Below are 17,786 nucleotides of genomic sequence, written 5' to 3'. Positions count from 1 at the left end.
TATGCGGCACTCATGTGTAGGATACATGTTTATGGCATATTCGAAGTGTCCAAGATATATTTAAAGAAAAAGAAAAATATATTGGCAGGTTGCAGAGAACCTCTGCAACCTGTTGGCAGAGAACCGCTGAATTATTACTAGCAAGAGGAAAATAGTAAGAAAGTTGACCATAAGCATAAACTCAAAAAGGTCAAAAATGACATGTGCGAAGCACCAGGATAATCTCATGACTCATAGATAGGACTATTGTGGTCAAATGACTCACGTTTCAATTAACACGAAACTTGAAGTATGAGCATCTATATCAAAAATTGAAGCCTCTCAAATCAGATACAAATACTTTCCTGCTTTGTTTCATATAAAGTTCATGGCCTCTCAAATGCCATAACAAATGCAAAATTGTGAAGAAACCAAATTGGTTTGAGAGGGAAGCTTATACACGATTTTATATTGGAAAAATGTGAAAAACATATGTACATCATATATTGCCCTTCACTACTTATTGTTAATATTTTCCTTCTTGTAGTTGACGTCTCAATCCTTTGTTGTCATTGATGTCTAAATCATGGTGAAGATAAATCTGATTTCCCAAACTTGAAAAACAAAATAAACTAAAATAAGTGAAAACCAAAATCCTAAGAAATAAAATTAAATAAAATCCAAGTGAAAACCAAAATCTGAAGGAAGAAAAATTCAGCAAAAACAAAGACAAAAAAAGTAAAAAAAATAAAAATAAAAAATAAAATGTTGAAAAAATAAAGAAAGGACTCGGTTTCTATGAGTCCATGTAGAAATGAGGCTCTTAAAAATCTATTTTTGAGATGGGTTTTTGGATTTAATTTTTAAGGTCATGTAATCTTTAACATGGAGATCATGAATGTAAAAATAAAAAAATAAAGTTTGAAAATTAAAACATTTGGGCCGTTGGTTTCAATTGTTTTTAGATGGACCACCTATTTGCATCCATCTTTAAGATGGATGATTTATACCTCTGTATTTTTTAAGAGATTTTAAAAAATCGAGTTTTTTAATGCAACCGATATAAATCTACATTTTATCTTAAAAAAAAAAAATTCCAAAAAACTTCTTCTCTATAACTGTCTGTTCATTGACTTAATATCTTTGAATTTTAGTCTAGAGATAAGCACATTAAGTGTTGGAGTAAATTAGAATGCATTAAGTGTTGGAGTAAATTAGAAATCTTGATTTAACAAAAATTTCCAACAAAAAAATAATATATCAAGACAACCATATATCTCAAAATAATAGTTAGATTTGAAGGAAGAGTAACTCAATGAAAAATCTTTTTTCTCTAAGCACAACATCATCATAAATCATCATAAAGAGCAATGATAACTAAAGATTTAGGCAGCTGGGAAATTTAGAGTGACCCTAAAATATCTAGATTTGCTTAAGCATTTTTGTTGATTTGTTTCTCCATACTGAAGTTTGATTAATTTGAACTTTTCAAAAAAAATTTACTTCATTGGAATATAGCAATTTGGATGGACTAGAAATTTTTTTTTTTTTTTGACAATAATCCTATGCCTTGGGTTACTCGTTGCTTGCTAATGCAGTTCTTGTATTTAATATTGTTGTTGTTTTATTGTATACTCCCAATAATTTTATCGTATATTTTGTTTGATAACAATAGAGTATGTATTGTTGTAGTATTTAATCGATATTTTTTACCCAATTTTTTGTCTCCGACGTTTTGGAAAAAAAATGATTTATTAAAGATGTTTTAGTTTGCTGATATATTGTTATTCCCCGGCTTACTATAGATATAACCCACATTGATGTTGAGAGGGATTGCGGATTGGTTGATTAATGGCTCCATATGACTTAAAGGGCATGAGTTTATACTCATGCTGGTTATTCTTGGGATGAATCGGAGTGTTTTGAATCCATGGATAAAATAGGTCATTTGAGTGGACTCCAAAGGTGAAAGAGGCCGAGCAGGAGTTAGGCTCTAATCGGTCAAAATTGGTCATTAGAGCAGGCCTCTACTTCGATGAGAGAGGCAACTAGAGCAAGCATAAGCAAGCCACTTGAATAACAGAGGCCATTAGAGCTGGTTAGAGTTTATCTGGGACATATTAATTTCGCCCTGGTGTGAGCTAGATGGAATGGACCAGCACCCTGAGCTTGATAGGCATAGTCCTTATGATGGTCATTAATGAAGATGATCCACAGGTATGTGCTCTTAAACGAATTAAGAGTGAGGATCAAAAGATCTTGGTGAGAGATGAAGAGGTCAACAAAAGGTGGAGAGTTTATTTTCAAGAATTATTCAATGACAAACTCAATGAGAATATAGTGGTACAATGAACCGTTGACATAAATGAATGTAGATGTCATAGATATATTTATAGGATTAAGACATCAGAAGTGAAAGAAGCTGTGAAGATGATGAAGATATAAAAGGTTTTAGTGCCAAATGGTTCCAATAGAGGTTTGGAAATGCATAGGGTAGATTAGTTTTGACCAGTTAACCAAGCTGTTCAACAAGATATTAAGAACAAGAAAAATGCCAAACAAATAGAGGAAAAGTATTGCGGTACCTATTTACAAGAATAAATGAGACCTACATAATTGTGCAAACTATTGAGGGTTCAAACTTATGAGCCATACTATGAAGATGTGCGAGAGTGATTGAACAACAGTGAAGACATGAAAAACGTGTATCAGAAAAACAATTTGATTTTATGCTAGAGAAGTTAACAACATAGGCTATTTTCCTACTTAGGCAAGTGATTGCAAAGGCTAGGGCGATGGGAAAAGACATCCACATGGCTTTTATTTGATTTGGTGGGTGTTGGAAAAGAAAAGAGTCTTCATACACTTCAATGACTTAATGAAAGATATATATGAGGGAGCAACAATTAAAGGAGAGACGAGTGAGTTGTCATAGCACTGTGGCAAGGTTTTCATAGCATTGCATCTCAAGTTCCATGCTGATAAAAATAACCAACAGCGGGTGAACATTTTGGAATAAACACCATGCGAATTTATGGGTTGTAGGAAACTGTGAACCCTCTCACAAAGCTTAGGGCATTCTCCAAGGACACAATCTCCGTTGGTTGATGACTTCACACGTAATTAACTGAGAGTATCGTGTGTCTCCAAATCATTGGCAGGATAACATAATTACATAGACAGTATTTCTTTCATGTGAAAGCACCTTTCGAGTTAGAATATGTTTGTGAAAGATATTGATTCGAATCTAAATCGACTGATCCAGATAAAAAATTGGTGGGAATTGGTATGTTTCTCTGTTGAAACCGGGAATTAGTTGGTTCCCCATGGAGCAAGCCAATTCCCACATTCTTTATTAAAATTTTCAATTTTTTATTTTTTCTTGGCAAATTCTTTCGTTCATATTGCCAATCCGGATATGTGATTCATGTTAATTTTTATTTTAAAAATTTGGAGATTTAAAATCCTTTTAATGTTAATATTGATGATGGTCCATCATGCACTTTTAGTATGCATGGACCACCACTTTTTCCTCCCACCTTTTTACATTGTCTTTTTGTTTTTTAATTGTTGCTTGGTCATGATGACCTCACCTCCTTGCCCTCGTGGGGGGACAAGTGTCCATATACTTTGGCATTACACATTCTCCATGTCTTTCTTTCTCTCTCTCTACTTGCCACTTCTCTACCCTCCCTATATTATATTATTTCTCTATTATATAAGCCTTGGGGCAAGAGAGAGAAAGTAGATGAGATGTATAAATTTGGGAGAGTGAACAGAATGCGGTTAATGGCAATTTTCAGCAACATTTTGAAAAGAGATTTGAGGTATTTCTATAAAAAATGAACTCATAGAATTTCTTCTTAATGTTTCATTTTTTTTTAAGTAAGATCAGTTTAATTGTTGTGTTTTTAGAGAGTTTTCTGAGCTTCGAACTCAAAAACTTTGATTGTTTATGATCTGGTTGTATCTTGGGGGTGTGCTCACCAGATACCTTTCTGCATCTCGATTTTGTATCAGATAAGGGGTGATCAACACTTCGAAGAAAGCGAGCTCCTCTCGTGCCTCCAGATCCTGATCTTTGTTGCCCCATTGTATAACCTCCAAATCCATATTTCGACTCCTACGAGAGGCCGACTGACACAAGGAGTGTTTTGTTTTTCCAGATATAACCTCCAAATCCAGATTCCTACTCCTATGGGAGTCCAACTGGCACTAGGAGTGTTTCCTTTTCAGGTATAACCTCTGAGTCCAGATTTTGACTCCTACAGGAGTTCGACTGGCACTAGAAGTATTTCCTTTTCCAGATATGACCTTCAAATCTAGATTCTGACTTCTACGGGAGTCGGACTAGCACTATGAGTGTTTTGTTTTTTCAGATATAACTTCCGAATCCATATTTCGACTCCTACGGGAGTATGATTGCTACTAGGACGTTCTGGTACAATCCAAGCTTTATCTCGGTCTAGGGGAGGTGTTGTCGAAATTTCCCAGGATGAGAGTTAGTGCAAGGCTGATTAAGTGTAAATTCCACTTATGAGAGGGCAGTCAGATCTATCGATCTTAAGTTCAAGCTATTGGTCGTGAGTTCAAGCTATCGAGTATGAGTTCAAGCTATATCGGCTATGAGTTCAAGTTATCGGACATGAGTTCCAAGCTATCGACCGTAAGTTCAAGCTATCGATCGTGGGTTAAAGCTATCGACCGTGAGTTCAAGCTATCGGTTGTGAGTTGAAGCTATCGGTTCAGAGTTGAAGCTATAAACCATGCGTTCCAGCTATGGACAATTTGTTAAGTTTTCAACCTTGCAACAACCATCACCATTACCCAAAAGCTAACAATTTCGAAGTATTGATCCAATGTGATGGCAACTGGAAGCTCCCTAAAAGCTATGACCCAAGATTTTGTCAGACTAGACTGTTTTTTATGGATTAAATTTCAGACGATGGCAATCGAAAGTACTATTCTTACTTAAGACCTTAAAAGTGGAATATGCAAGAGAACCACGTCATTTTACCCCAAGTACTTCCTTGACACCTACCGATGATCAGACTTTTGCAGATCGGATTACCAAAGAAATTGCAGCATGGGATGAAAATGATTATATTTGCAAAGGGCATATCCTGAATGCTCTAAGTGATTCGTTGTTTGATCTATACTAAGGAATGCCAACTGCAAAGGAATTATGGGCAGCTCTGAAAACTAAATATAGAGAAGAAGATGCTGGTAGAAAGAAGTATTTCAGTAGAAAATACTTAGACTTTAAAATTATAGAAGAAAAACCGATCTTGGCTCAAATTCATGATTTTCAGACCACAGCAAATGAACTCGCATCGAATGAATTTAAACTTGATGAGGCATTCTATGTCGGGGCAATAATTGACAAATGGCCTCCTTCATGGAAAGACTATAGAAATACATTGATGCATAAACTTGAAGACTTTAGCCTCGAATATTTAATGACCTATCTGAGAATTGAAGAAGAGACCAGACTCTGAGATGCCAAAGAATACAAATCTCAGATAGTCGCCAGAGCTCATACAGTTGAATGTCCGAGAAGAAAGAAACCAATAACTCATAAAGGAATTAAAATGGAAGGAAAGAAATAAGAAAAGAAAGACATCAAATATGTAAACCTGAAGACAACCCAGGATAAAAGAAAGAAACCCATGGTATGCTTCTTCTGTGGTAAAACTGGCCATATGAAAAAATTCTACATAACTAGAAAAAGTTTCAAGCACAAGCCAATAGGGGGCATTGCAGACTGGTGGGTGGACTCAGGTGGCACTAGACACATCTGTAATAACATGAATTTGTTTAGGACTTACGAAATGGTGGGGTGGGGGGAGGGGGGGGGACACTATCTTGTATATGGGTAATTCTTCCTCCTCTAAGGTTGTTGGCAAAGGGACGGTTGAACTAAAATTCACGTATGGTAAAGTCCTTACCCTTTTGGATGTGTTCCATGCCCCTGAAGTTCGGAGAAACCTGATAACTGCATGCCTTTTGAACAAAAGGGATTTCAAACTTGTCTTTGAGTTCGACAAGTTTATTTTGTCGAAGAATGATGTCTTTGAAGGATTGGGCTATGCCTCGGAAGGCATATTCAAGCTCAATCTTCATAATGAAATAGGTACATCTTCTTCGGTATATATTGTTGATTCTTTTTCCTTATGGCATAGTAGATTAAGACATGTTAATTATCATGCATTAAGAAAGATGAGTAGATTAACCTTAATCCTAAGTGTGTGACTTTAGATAATACTTTGTGTAAGTCTATGTACGATCTAAGATCACAAGAAAACCCTTTCCTAAGGTGGAAAGAAGATCCATGTTATTAGAATTAATTCATAGTAATGTCTATGATCTAAGAGGTATACAAACTCGTGGTGGGACGAAATACTTTGTCACTTTCATAGATGATTTCTTATGTTTATTTGATAAGAAACAAAGATGAAGTATTTGAGAAATTCAAAGTTTATAAAACATAAGTTGAGAACCAATTGAATTCTAATATTAAGGTTCTTAGAAGTGACAAAGGTGGTGCATACTGTTCTGCTGATTTCACTAACTATTGTGAAGAAAGTAGAATTATTCACCAAGTTACTACCCCATATACATCACAACAGAATGGCTCAACTGATAGGAAAAATCGCACTCTTATGGACATGGTCAATGCCATGCTCATCAGTTCTAATCTCCCTGCTAATCTTTGAGAAGAAGTCGTGATGTCTTCTTTTTTTTCATTTTAAACTGTATATCATATTTGAATTCTAGTGCTTCACCATATGAAAGTTGGAAACGTAGGAAACCTGATTTCCTCAAGGTTTAGGGATGTGCAGCCTTGGTAAGGCTCCCTGTAAGGACCAAAGTTTATCGGCCACAATAACACGCATGGCGGTAGTAGCATGTTAAGAGAGGCAACACCGCATGTGAACGAGGGGCATCACCGTCTGTGCTGCACAGGCTGTGTGCACCGGCTGTGAACGAGGGGCATCGTCGTCTGTGGCATCGCCATCTGTGGCATCACCGCCTGTGTAAGGAGAAAGGGGAGCAACGTTGTGAGTGTATGGAAAGAAGAAGTTTCACACACGGCAGTGTGATGGAGCAATAATTAGTGCATCGTCGTGTGTGTCACTAACGTGCATGAATAGTTAGTGCCACCTACTGAGTGCATGCAGTCTTGAGTGCCACTTGTCCAGACTTTAAGCCAATTGGTGCCACTTGGACAGCTACCCCAACCACATGAGTACTTGAGCCTCCCCTCTCACTCCCACGCCATTCATTCTTCCCTCATTTCTCTCTCTCTAAGGCAAAAGAGTTGAAAAATCCAGCCACTATTGGAATAAAAGAAAGCTGTGAAAGAAGGTTTGGAGAAGGAACCATTGCTGTTCAGGTAAGTGGATCCAACATCATTGCATTATAGCCATGAGAATACATGAATTTGTATGATTATGAGATGAGTAATAAAAATGTATGTGATATGGTGATTTCTTATGCCTTGTTCACTGAAATTGAGGCTTTGTTCTATGATGAATGTTGATATTGAAAATAAATGTATAATTCACAAATCCTATAAGAATTGTATGTTTATGCGTGTACATTGTGAGAGAATAGTTGTTATCATGCTCATTACCATGAAATGAAGGTTATGGAACATGTTCTTGAGGCATGTATAGTATTACTGTATAATTCCAAGAATATGCATATTTTTTAAGGGGCTTTTGAATAGTCAAACGAAGTCCAATTGACCTCAAATCACTGCCATTAGAAGGATATGTGAGTCTAGTAAAATATTTGTGTTTGCTCACTATCAAAATTCTTTATAAAAACAAAGTTATATTTCAAAATATGGGAGTATGTCACTGTTGGTGGTTTTTCCCTGGATCTTTCATTGTCACTGCTATGGTCAATGGTTTTAACTAACCAAATGAAGCCCATTTCTTGTCAAACCACCGCCTTTTAAAAGTCTTTGAGTGGGCTTAAACTTGCATATAGAAATTATTTTGGGATTCCTCTTAGATGGAAAGTTATGCATCATTTTGTGAAGATATGTTACTGGGGACAATTTTGATAAAACTCATAACTATCACCTTGTTTAGCACTGTCTTTAAATAACCAAATGGAGTCCAAATGCTTTCAAATTACCCTTGTTAGAAAGATATGTATCTTGGCTGAAACTTTGATTTTAAAAGTGTCTCAAATACTTCATGGATTGAGAGTTATTATGACATGAGTACATCGCTGTCTCATGTACACAATAGGGTGCAGCTAGCAAACCCCTATTTTCTTGTACCTCTAAGAGGCCAAACAGGATCCAATTGTCTTTAAACGACCTCCTTGTGAAAGATAGATGGGTCAAGTATAAAATTGGTTTTGGAACCGTTTTTAAACTCCAAATGAACCAAAAGTTACGATCCTATTAGTGAGCGCACATCATTGCTTATAATTACAGGAAATTAAGTTGGAACGCTCAGTTGTGATACTGTTACTATTACTATGATACTGCTAATATTACTATGATGCTGCTACTGTTACCTTGATACTTCTACTATTACTGTTACTGTGATACTGCTACGGTTACTGTAATACTGGTAGTGTGATAATGCGATACTGAGTTACTGATGTGATACTGACCATTATGCAATGGGTCACCCATTGGTAGTGAGTACTATTGTAGTGTTATAATACTGATACAGTAAACCATTATGAGGCTGACCACTACGCAATGGGGCACCCATTGGTAGTGGCACTATTGTATTGAGTAAAACATTGTGATACTGACAAAGCTGTGACACTGACCACTACGCAATGGGCCACCCATTGGTAGTTGGATGTTGTATACTGGTAACTGTTGATTGTTCCTCGACCCCAATGATAGGACTGGGGTTGGGAAGCGAAATTGAGAAATTGGGTGGGTCACACCCCATTATGGGCCCCAATGGTAGTGTAATGTTCTCTTGCCGGAAGGGCACATGAGAGGGTTTTATCTTGCAAGGCCACTGCCTATCGAAAACCCCAAAGCGCGTTAAGGATGTGTGTGTGTGTGTGTAGCGACATTACGAAGTGGAACACCCACTTATCATTGTCATCCCTCCTGAATGAGAGTAGAGGTTTCAAGCTACAGGATTGGCTTAGCGTAAGCAATGAAATTTCTATTTCAGGAGTAGACCTCTCCAACTTATCTAGCTGTGACCTGTTAAACTTCATGTGCTGCCTAAAGTGAAGTGATTTATGACTTATATAATGTGTATTGAACTGCTTTTATCATTATACTGTTAGAATACTGAAAGGCATTATAAAGGGACTCTTCTTGATATTTTGTGAATTAGTATGCAATGTTTACTGTTATCACTGTCAAAAAGTTGGGATACAATGGTGTAGATCTGCTTACTGGGATGTTAGCTCATTCCATCTCATTTACATGATTATAGAGTAAAAGTGTTAGTCTCTGAGCTGAAGGCGAGTAGCTATGTTGTGTTCAGGTGGTTGAAGCTTGAAGTTTGAAGAGTCGTCTTACGAAGTTTTCTATAGTATGTTTTTGGTGGTCTTACCACTATGATGTTTACTTTACACTTTGTATTTTTGGGCCATTAGTGCCTTGAAAAAGATGTAAGGACTTTTGGATATCTAGTGAAATGGAAATGGTTGTTCTTCTGGATTAATATCTGTCATTATGTGTAGATTTTAGTTTTATTTCGTGGTTTGCTTTTGATTCTCTATATGCGTTGAGCCACTCCCACCTGAGTGACGTTCGCGACCTCCGGTTGTGATCCCGCACTATGTCGCCCTCTAGTAAGGTACGGTAGGAGCCAGGGGGCGGGGTCGTGACACTCCCTGACCTTAAGAAGCCTAAACTTAGACCTACATTTATAAACTGTATTTTTGTGGGCCATGTTGATTATAACAAAGGCTATAGGTTTATGGACTTGGAGTCAAATGTAATCATAGAGTCCAGAGATGCATAATTTTTTTAACACATATTTATTGATGAGCGGGATAATGACTATGAATCTCAACATTGCAAACATAAAATTGGTGAACTAGATGAAAAAATTTATGTTGAGTAACCAGAGGGATTTGTCCTTAAGGGACAAGAGCACAAAGTTTGAAAACTCGTAAAATCCATATATGGTTTGAAACAAGCACCCAAGCAATGACATAAAAAATTGACTAGAATTATTACGTCACACATATTTCAAATCAGTGATTCTGATAAATGTGTTTACGCTAGATTTTATGATTGTGCAGTAGTTATAATTTGCTTGTATGTAGATGATGCTCATACTAGGCAGCAATACTGCATGCATTAAAGACACAAAGAAGTTAATGTCTTTTGAATTTAATATGAAAGACATATGGCTAGCTTATGTGATACTTGGAATAAAATAGTGAGATTACTGACTAGGTATGTTTTAACCTAGACCCATTCTATAGAGAAAGTGCTCAAAAGATTTGATCACATTGATTCCAAGCCAGTTTCTGTTGGCTATGTGGCTTTTCAAGGCCTTGAAGCAAAGAATCTTCCACTCGGTAGAGAAACTAAATTTGGATGCTTGGTGTACTGGGGCCGAGATTCATATTACCCCGAGTTTTATGAGGCATTAAGAGCTCGTATTTTAGAGAGAGTAATCTCTCAAGGAGGTGTGAGCCACTTCCCAGTCAAGAATATATTGATTAGAATGCCTCATAGTTGATGTGATAAGCCAGGGCTTGGAGAATCCAATAGAGAGTAATAGAACCCGAGTGTTTAATAGAGTATTTCGCCTTATATGGACTGATCGGTTCATGGGACTTGAGCCCGTATTCTGACACGAGTTCGTTTCATGGAATGTACACCTACAATCGTATGGGGAAACCACTCTTTTATAGTTTTATTCGACTTAGAAGAGATAATGCATATGCTCTTTGAGAGGACCCTATAATAGAGTAGTAATATGTCCCACAAGGGTACACCTGTAATCCATTGAGAAGATAGATGTGGGAAGCCCTGGCTCAGTTACTATGATGTGACCTATTATGTGTCTCTGTTATAGACTGTGGAGCACAGGTCTGTTGGGTCAACTTGAGACACCGCGAAACATCATTCAAGACTAGCCAAATTGAGTACTTTAATACCTAGAATCAAAGACTCGAGATCTCACATAACTTGTAATGAGAAATGATGTTAAAATATGATTTAAATATTTATTGAATTTTTTGAGAATTTTTTTTTATTTTTTAAATCATAAACAAAATGTGATTTTCAAAATTATTCGGGCTTATGTAAGGACGTCCATGTGGATGCCACGTGGCACCTGAGTGGTCATAGGATGGCCACGTGGCACCATGGACCCCTAACATTGGGCCCCCCTTGTTTGGGAGTAAATTTTCATGCATGGGAGACCTTATGGCTCTTGATCACTTATTATTTATTTCAAACCTTATGTTATATTATTAATTATAATTATGACTTAATGTTGATTTTTTGTTACATGGCTTGTGTAGAGCCAAAGTACTTATTCAAATAAAATAGTATTTTTAAAATATTGTTTTCTATATGGGACATGCCATGTCAACATTTCATGTGGAGGTGCCCCATTGTTATGACCCATGTGAATTCTGTAAGGTGCATGTGAAGGGTGTGAGTTGAGTAAATTCTATTGGTGGTGTCATAACCTACCCATGTGATTGACACTTTTTACCAAAATGTTATTACCCTTGACCATTCTTTACATATAGATTTATTAAAAACTCAAGGGTCTTTATATAAAACCCTTTTGGATTTGATTGAAATTAATATATTGGAACAATGACAAAAGGGTAATGTGGTTTTGATTTATGGTTTATGAGGTGATAATATGCTTAAATCTTATCCCTTCATCCTAGTGGTTGGATGTGGATGAGCGACTAGGATAATTAGCCTCTCATGTGCCATTGATGAAGTGCATCAAGGGTTATGATCAACTCATAACTTATATACTTCATATAAATACATTTAAGGCTCAAATTCAAACCGTAAGATAACACTTTTTACAAATAAACGATAGAGAAAAGAGATCAAAACTAAGCCTCCACGTTCAGTCCCCTTGGGTTCATGTTCTTGGTTAGAAGATGATCTTTTATGGAGCCCCTTCCTTCCACAAGGTCAAGTCCATCATATGTATTTGTTGTAAATTCACTTCCTCATGATCTAAATTTGTTGTAAATTCATGTGTACAGAAGTTTAACTTCCCCTTTCCATTGCTTTTGAATGATCTTTAAGTTAGAGACATGAGGTGTCTCCCTTAACTTTAATCATGAGTTCAATACCTTGATTACTTTATAAGTCATGTGTAGTTTCTCATAGATCATTTCCATCCAATTTTTCTTGAGTGTATTTTTATTAATATTCAAGTTCAGAGAATTAATATTCATTTTAAAAGTCCATTTGTTGAGTTAGAGTTCGTCTTTTTACGTTGAGAAAAACTTTGGTGGACCATATGGAGTAGTTTGTTCATATTTGGCTCGTTTTGAGTACAATCTCTCTTATTCTCTTTCGCAAACTGATATCCATCATTTTAATCTCTCATTGGGCCTTATTAGTTATTTTAAAGTATATCAAGCTTCCCATTTGAATTGATCAGCTTGAGATTATAAAACCACTCTTGCACTCATCTTTGAGATAAAATTAAGTCTTCAAAAGCCCCAATTGTTGGCTGGACACAAGGGGTTCGAACCATGACTTCCCCCATGATCATTTGCATGTTAATTTGATATATTTACTGTTATTAAGTGATTAATAAAAGATAGAACTGAGTATGTTTTGTGAATATTGAGATTGTTCTTAAAATCTTGTGATATGAGTTATAATGTTATACTCTATTGTTCATGCAAGTGGAAACCTCATTTGATTGTTATGAGTAACTATATGATGTGTATGAGACAATGTGGCATATGATGAGAATGAATATTAAAGAAGAGATGTTTATGTAATTTTTATAGATTGATGAATTTGAGCATAAGTTTTGTAATATGTTGTAGAGATGTACATTTGAGTATTTGGACATTGCATTGAACTTGATTGTATTTTGAGAAAGGGATAACTAAGTGACCTATTAGAGTTATAATTTTATTTATTAAGGTTGGTACAGACCAATTTTGAAGGCTGGAATTTATATATCACAGTTTTGTATTGAGTTCTTCATGTATTTAAAGCCTTATGTTTTAATAGAATGGAATTTTTTTTAAGTTATGGACCTAGCCCCTTGGTCTTATACCACCTATAGTTTCAACCCTTTATGATGCTCATATTAAACTAAAAAAGAACCATGAAGGCCTTGTTTCCCAATTGCACTATGCTAGAGTCATTGGATGTATAATGCATGCAATGACATATACTAGACCAGATATAGCCTTTGTTGTCGGTAAACTAAGTAGATATAAGCATGAGAATGTAGTCCATAGGGTACTGAGATATCTCAAAGGAACCATAGACTATGACCTTCATAATGCGGGTGTTCTACTGTATCTATAAGTACAATGATGCTTTCAAGATTCTTTTGAATCTTTGACTTTCTAATGCATCTCCACTTATGGTGTGGGGGGGAGGGGGGGGGGGGGGGGGGGGGGTGGGCACTTTTAGGATTCCAGGAGGTAGATTTGTATCTCCAAATGATTGGAGAAAATTGCCTTGGATTCCATTGTGTGAAGGCTAAATGGCTACGGAACTTGTTAGTAGACGTACCACATGTTCAAGTCCTAGGCCTGCAGTCTCATACGGTGTGACTGTGAAGTTTTGTATACCAAGTGAATGGTTAGGGATTTACTTCGAGAAATCCAGTTATATTCGCTTGAGGCACAGTCAGTTGAGACTTAAGCTTGAAATGAAGTCATAGTTGTACTCCATATCAGCGATATCTAGCACTTGGTAGAATTTTTGAGAAAAACCTTGCAAGGCACCAAGTCTTAAAGAAAGCTAGAGAGATGGGATTGAGCCCAAATGAATTTATGCCACAGGGCGATGGGAACCCTACCTAGGATAAAGATACCCCAAGTCCAAGGTTCAAGGGGAAAGCAAGTCGCTTGTGTGATGTCTGATAGTTGTGAGTACCACAAAAATTTTATATTATGAAAATTTATAAATTTCTACCCTATCCCTAGCTATGTGGTACATTTATTGCAATGAGTAGAGAGGTTGAGCACGGCTCTTAATGATTCCATTTGCTTAGATGATGTAAGGCCTAGGCTGGGATGTTACACTGCAAAACATCTTCCATGGACTCACCTATATGAGTGTGGAAGTGGAGGCCGCTTCCTATGGGAACTGGGGCATTCTCTAGAGTGCTCATGAAAAACAAGTAGAGCGCAGGGCCTTTAACGCGTAAGCCTTTTTGAAAATCACAGCCTTTGAAAGGGAATATGTGGTATATGGGAGGCTTATCTTTTATGGACATAGTTCAAGGTTCGTCCACATACTTTCCTGATAAGTGTTTTGTATAACCCTATGTAGAGGTTCAAGACTGAATGACACCTTCACTTATGCATTTCCTTTCCTGATCTTACTTCTTTTCTTCCCGCCTGGTAGGTTTTTGAAACTCGTGGGGGATTGTTAAATTTTATTTAAAAATTTTGGAGTTTCAAAATCCTTTTCAATGTTAATATTGGTGATGGTTCATCATGCTCTTTTGGTATGCATGGACCACCACTTTTCCTCCCACCTTTTTATATTGTTTTTTTGTTTTTTAATTGTTGTTTGCTCATGATGACCTCACCTCTTTGCCCTCATGGGGGGACAAGTGTCCATATACTTGACATTACACGTTCTCCATGCACTCTCTCTCTCTCTTTCTCTTTCTTGTTGCAACTTCTCTACCCTCCCTATATTATATTATTTATCTACTATATAAACCTTAGGCAAGAGAGAGAAAGCAGATGGAGATGTATGAATTTGGGAGAGTGAAGCGAGTGAGATTAATGACAATTTCAAGCAACATTTTGAAGAGGGATTTGAGGTATTTTCCATGAAAAATGAACTCAAATTCTTCTTGATGTTTCATTTTCCTATAAGTAAGATCAGTTTAATTGTTGTGTTTGTAAAGAGTTTTTTGAGCATGCAACTCAAAAACTCTTATTGTTTATGATATGGTTATATCTTGTTAGTGTGCTCACCAGATACCCTATTGCATCTCGTTTTTGTATCAAGTAGGGGGTGATTAACACTTCGAACAAAGCCAGCTCCTTTCGTGTTTCCAGATCCTGATCTTTGTTGCCCCATTATATAACCTCCTAATCCAGATTCCGACTCCTACTGGAGTCCGACTGGTACTAAGAGTGTTTTAGTTTTCCTGATATAACCTCCGAATCCAGATTCCTACTCCAACAGGAATCCGATTGGCACTAGGAGTGTTTCATTTTTCTAGATATAAGCTTCAAATCCAGATTCCGACTCTTATTGGAGTCCGACTGGTACTAGGACGTTCTGATGCAATCCAAGCTTTATCTCGGTCTAGGGGAGGTGCTGCTGAATTTTTCCTAGGATGAGAGTTAGTACTAGGCTTATCAAGTATAAGTTCCACTTATGAGAGGGTAGTCAGATCTATCGATCGTAAGTTCAAGCTATCAATCGTGAGTTCAAGATATCGATCGTGAGTTCAAGCTATCAACCGTGAGTTCAAGCTATCGATCGTGGGTTCAAGCTATCGACTGTGAGTTTAAGCTATCAGTCATGAGTTCAAGCTATCAGTTGTGAGTTGAAGCTATCGACTGTGAGTTCAAGCTATTGAATGTGCGTTCCAGCTATCGACAGTCTGTTAAGTTTTCCATCGTGCAACAACCATCACCACTATCCAAAAGCTAACAATTCATAGATCCAAACTAGTTGGTTCACATGGTCGATCCGGGTTTTCAAACCCTGGTTTGATATGAAAGTGCTAATGTAATTCATAGAGTTCCATGAAGCTCCAATCCTAGGCAAGATCATAAGCTCCAATCATAGGCACGATCATACAATTATTGTGAAGCATGTTTGGCTTTTTTTGAGGGCCTTGAGAGAATTTGTTAACCAACAAAAAAATTTCCCTATTGCGATTTCTAGAAGTGTTGTTACATTATACTTTGATACAACTGTTGCATTGGATCTCTCTCTCTCTCTCTCTCTCTCTATATATATATATATATATATATATATATATATATATATATATATATATATATATATATATATATATATATATATATATATATATATATATATATATATATATATGATGTACTTGTTGGTAATGCCGACATCAGTAAGTAAGCATTTGGAAAAATTGATGAGGAATTTTCTTTGGGGGTCTTATGGAGATGGTCGAAAATACTATTTGGTTAATTGAGATAGAGTGTGTACTCCAAAAAAGGATGGGGGCATGGGTATTAGGAGAGTGAAGTTAGTCAACCAGGCACTGTTAGCAAAATATGGTTTTGATCAGCTACGGTGTGAGGTATTGGTCACTAAATATGGTGTTGATCCTATTGCTCAAATGGTTTCTAGAGGTAGAAGAGCTAACGATCAATCTCCCATGTGGAACGGTATTGTTGGCACTAGAACTTTGGTTTTAGGAAGCCTTAGATGGATATTGGGTAATGAGAATTCTATACTTTTCTAACATAATAGGTGGCTGGGTACTAATGCTTTAAAATTTCAATTTCCAGAGCTATTTGAGTTATCAAGTTGTAAAGCGGCTGAAGTGGTGGATATGGTAGAAGGTGGAGGGGGGGGGGGGGGGGGGGAGAGGAATATAGTGGAAAATTCAGATCTCTAAAAATTGGTTACCAGATATTTAGTAGTTCGCAGTCAATGGCTGATGATTTGGTGTGGGAAGTTGAGAATGATGGTCAAATTATAAACATGTGATCTTTTATTTTATGATAGGTTGAGGTGGAATTGTGTATCCTTGTATAAAGTTTGGAGATGGCCAATACCGCTGAAATTTCGTGAATTCTTGTGGATTTTATTTAAGGCAAGACTTTAACTGTGGAAAATCTCTAAGGGGTAGAACTATGGTTAATGTGTTTATTCTTTGTAAAGAGGATGCAAAATGTGGTGACGACCTTTTTTTTATGTTGCTCTTTTTCTTGTAATATTTGATGTTAGATATTTCAAATGTTGGGGATATCAATGGTTGTTCCTAATTATGATGTTAATATTTTGGAGCAGTGGGACGATATATGTTTAGTTGGAATTGGTAAAATGATTTGGCAGATTGCTAAAGCTGTGGTTTTATGGGAGATATGGAATAAAAGAAATGATAGAGCTTTTGAAGGTAGAATGGTTGAGTTGGGTGCGGTGAAGAGAATGATTATTCATAACATTTGGAGCTGGTTTTCTATCACAAAGGAGGGTTTTGGGATATCTGAAGTTGATGTTTCAGTAAATCTTGCAAGTTTAATAAGCCAAAGGATGATTAAGGTTCAACCAAAAAATGTATGGTGTCCACCGCTGTATGGAACCATAAAGTGAAACTTTGATAGTAGTTCACATGGAAATCTAGGTGCAGCTAGTTATGATGGGGTTATCAGGAATTCAAATGGAAAAATACTTTTGAGTTATGGAGGTCCATGTGGGGTGGCAACTGCAAATAGTGTGGAGATGGAGACACTGCTGTGAGGTATGCGTATTATCCTTCAACGATTTAGGACCTGCCAGTGCATTGTTGAAGAACGGGATTTTATTGATATTATTAATTGGTGACATTAGCTGCCAATTGACACTTTCCTTCAAGCATGTATACATGGAGGCTAATGCGATTGCGGATGATCTTGCAACTAAATAGGTTCAAATGCATGAAATGTTGATTTTGGAA

At 36.7% G+C, this 17,786-nt stretch overlaps 1 long non-coding RNA gene across 1 annotated transcript; it reads left to right on the top strand.

Annotated features, from left to right (window-relative positions):
* Nucleotides 1-14,869: 14,869 nt before the first annotated feature.
* Nucleotides 14,870-17,786, top strand: LOC148781775 (uncharacterized). The gene is made up of 2 exons (XR_016058528.1): nt 14,870-14,951; nt 17,141-17,786. It is a non-coding gene; the product is annotated as an uncharacterized LOC148781775 (long non-coding RNA).

Source organism: Amborella trichopoda, chromosome 6, assembly GCF_054954075.1.
Source record: "Amborella trichopoda isolate Santa Cruz 75 chromosome 6, AtrichopodaSantaCruz75HAP2 v2.0, whole genome shotgun sequence".
Lineage (NCBI taxonomy): Eukaryota > Viridiplantae > Streptophyta > Magnoliopsida > Amborellales > Amborellaceae > Amborella > Amborella trichopoda.
Note: the sequence above shows the minus strand (reverse complement) of the source record. Positions and strands in the feature narration are given on the sequence as shown.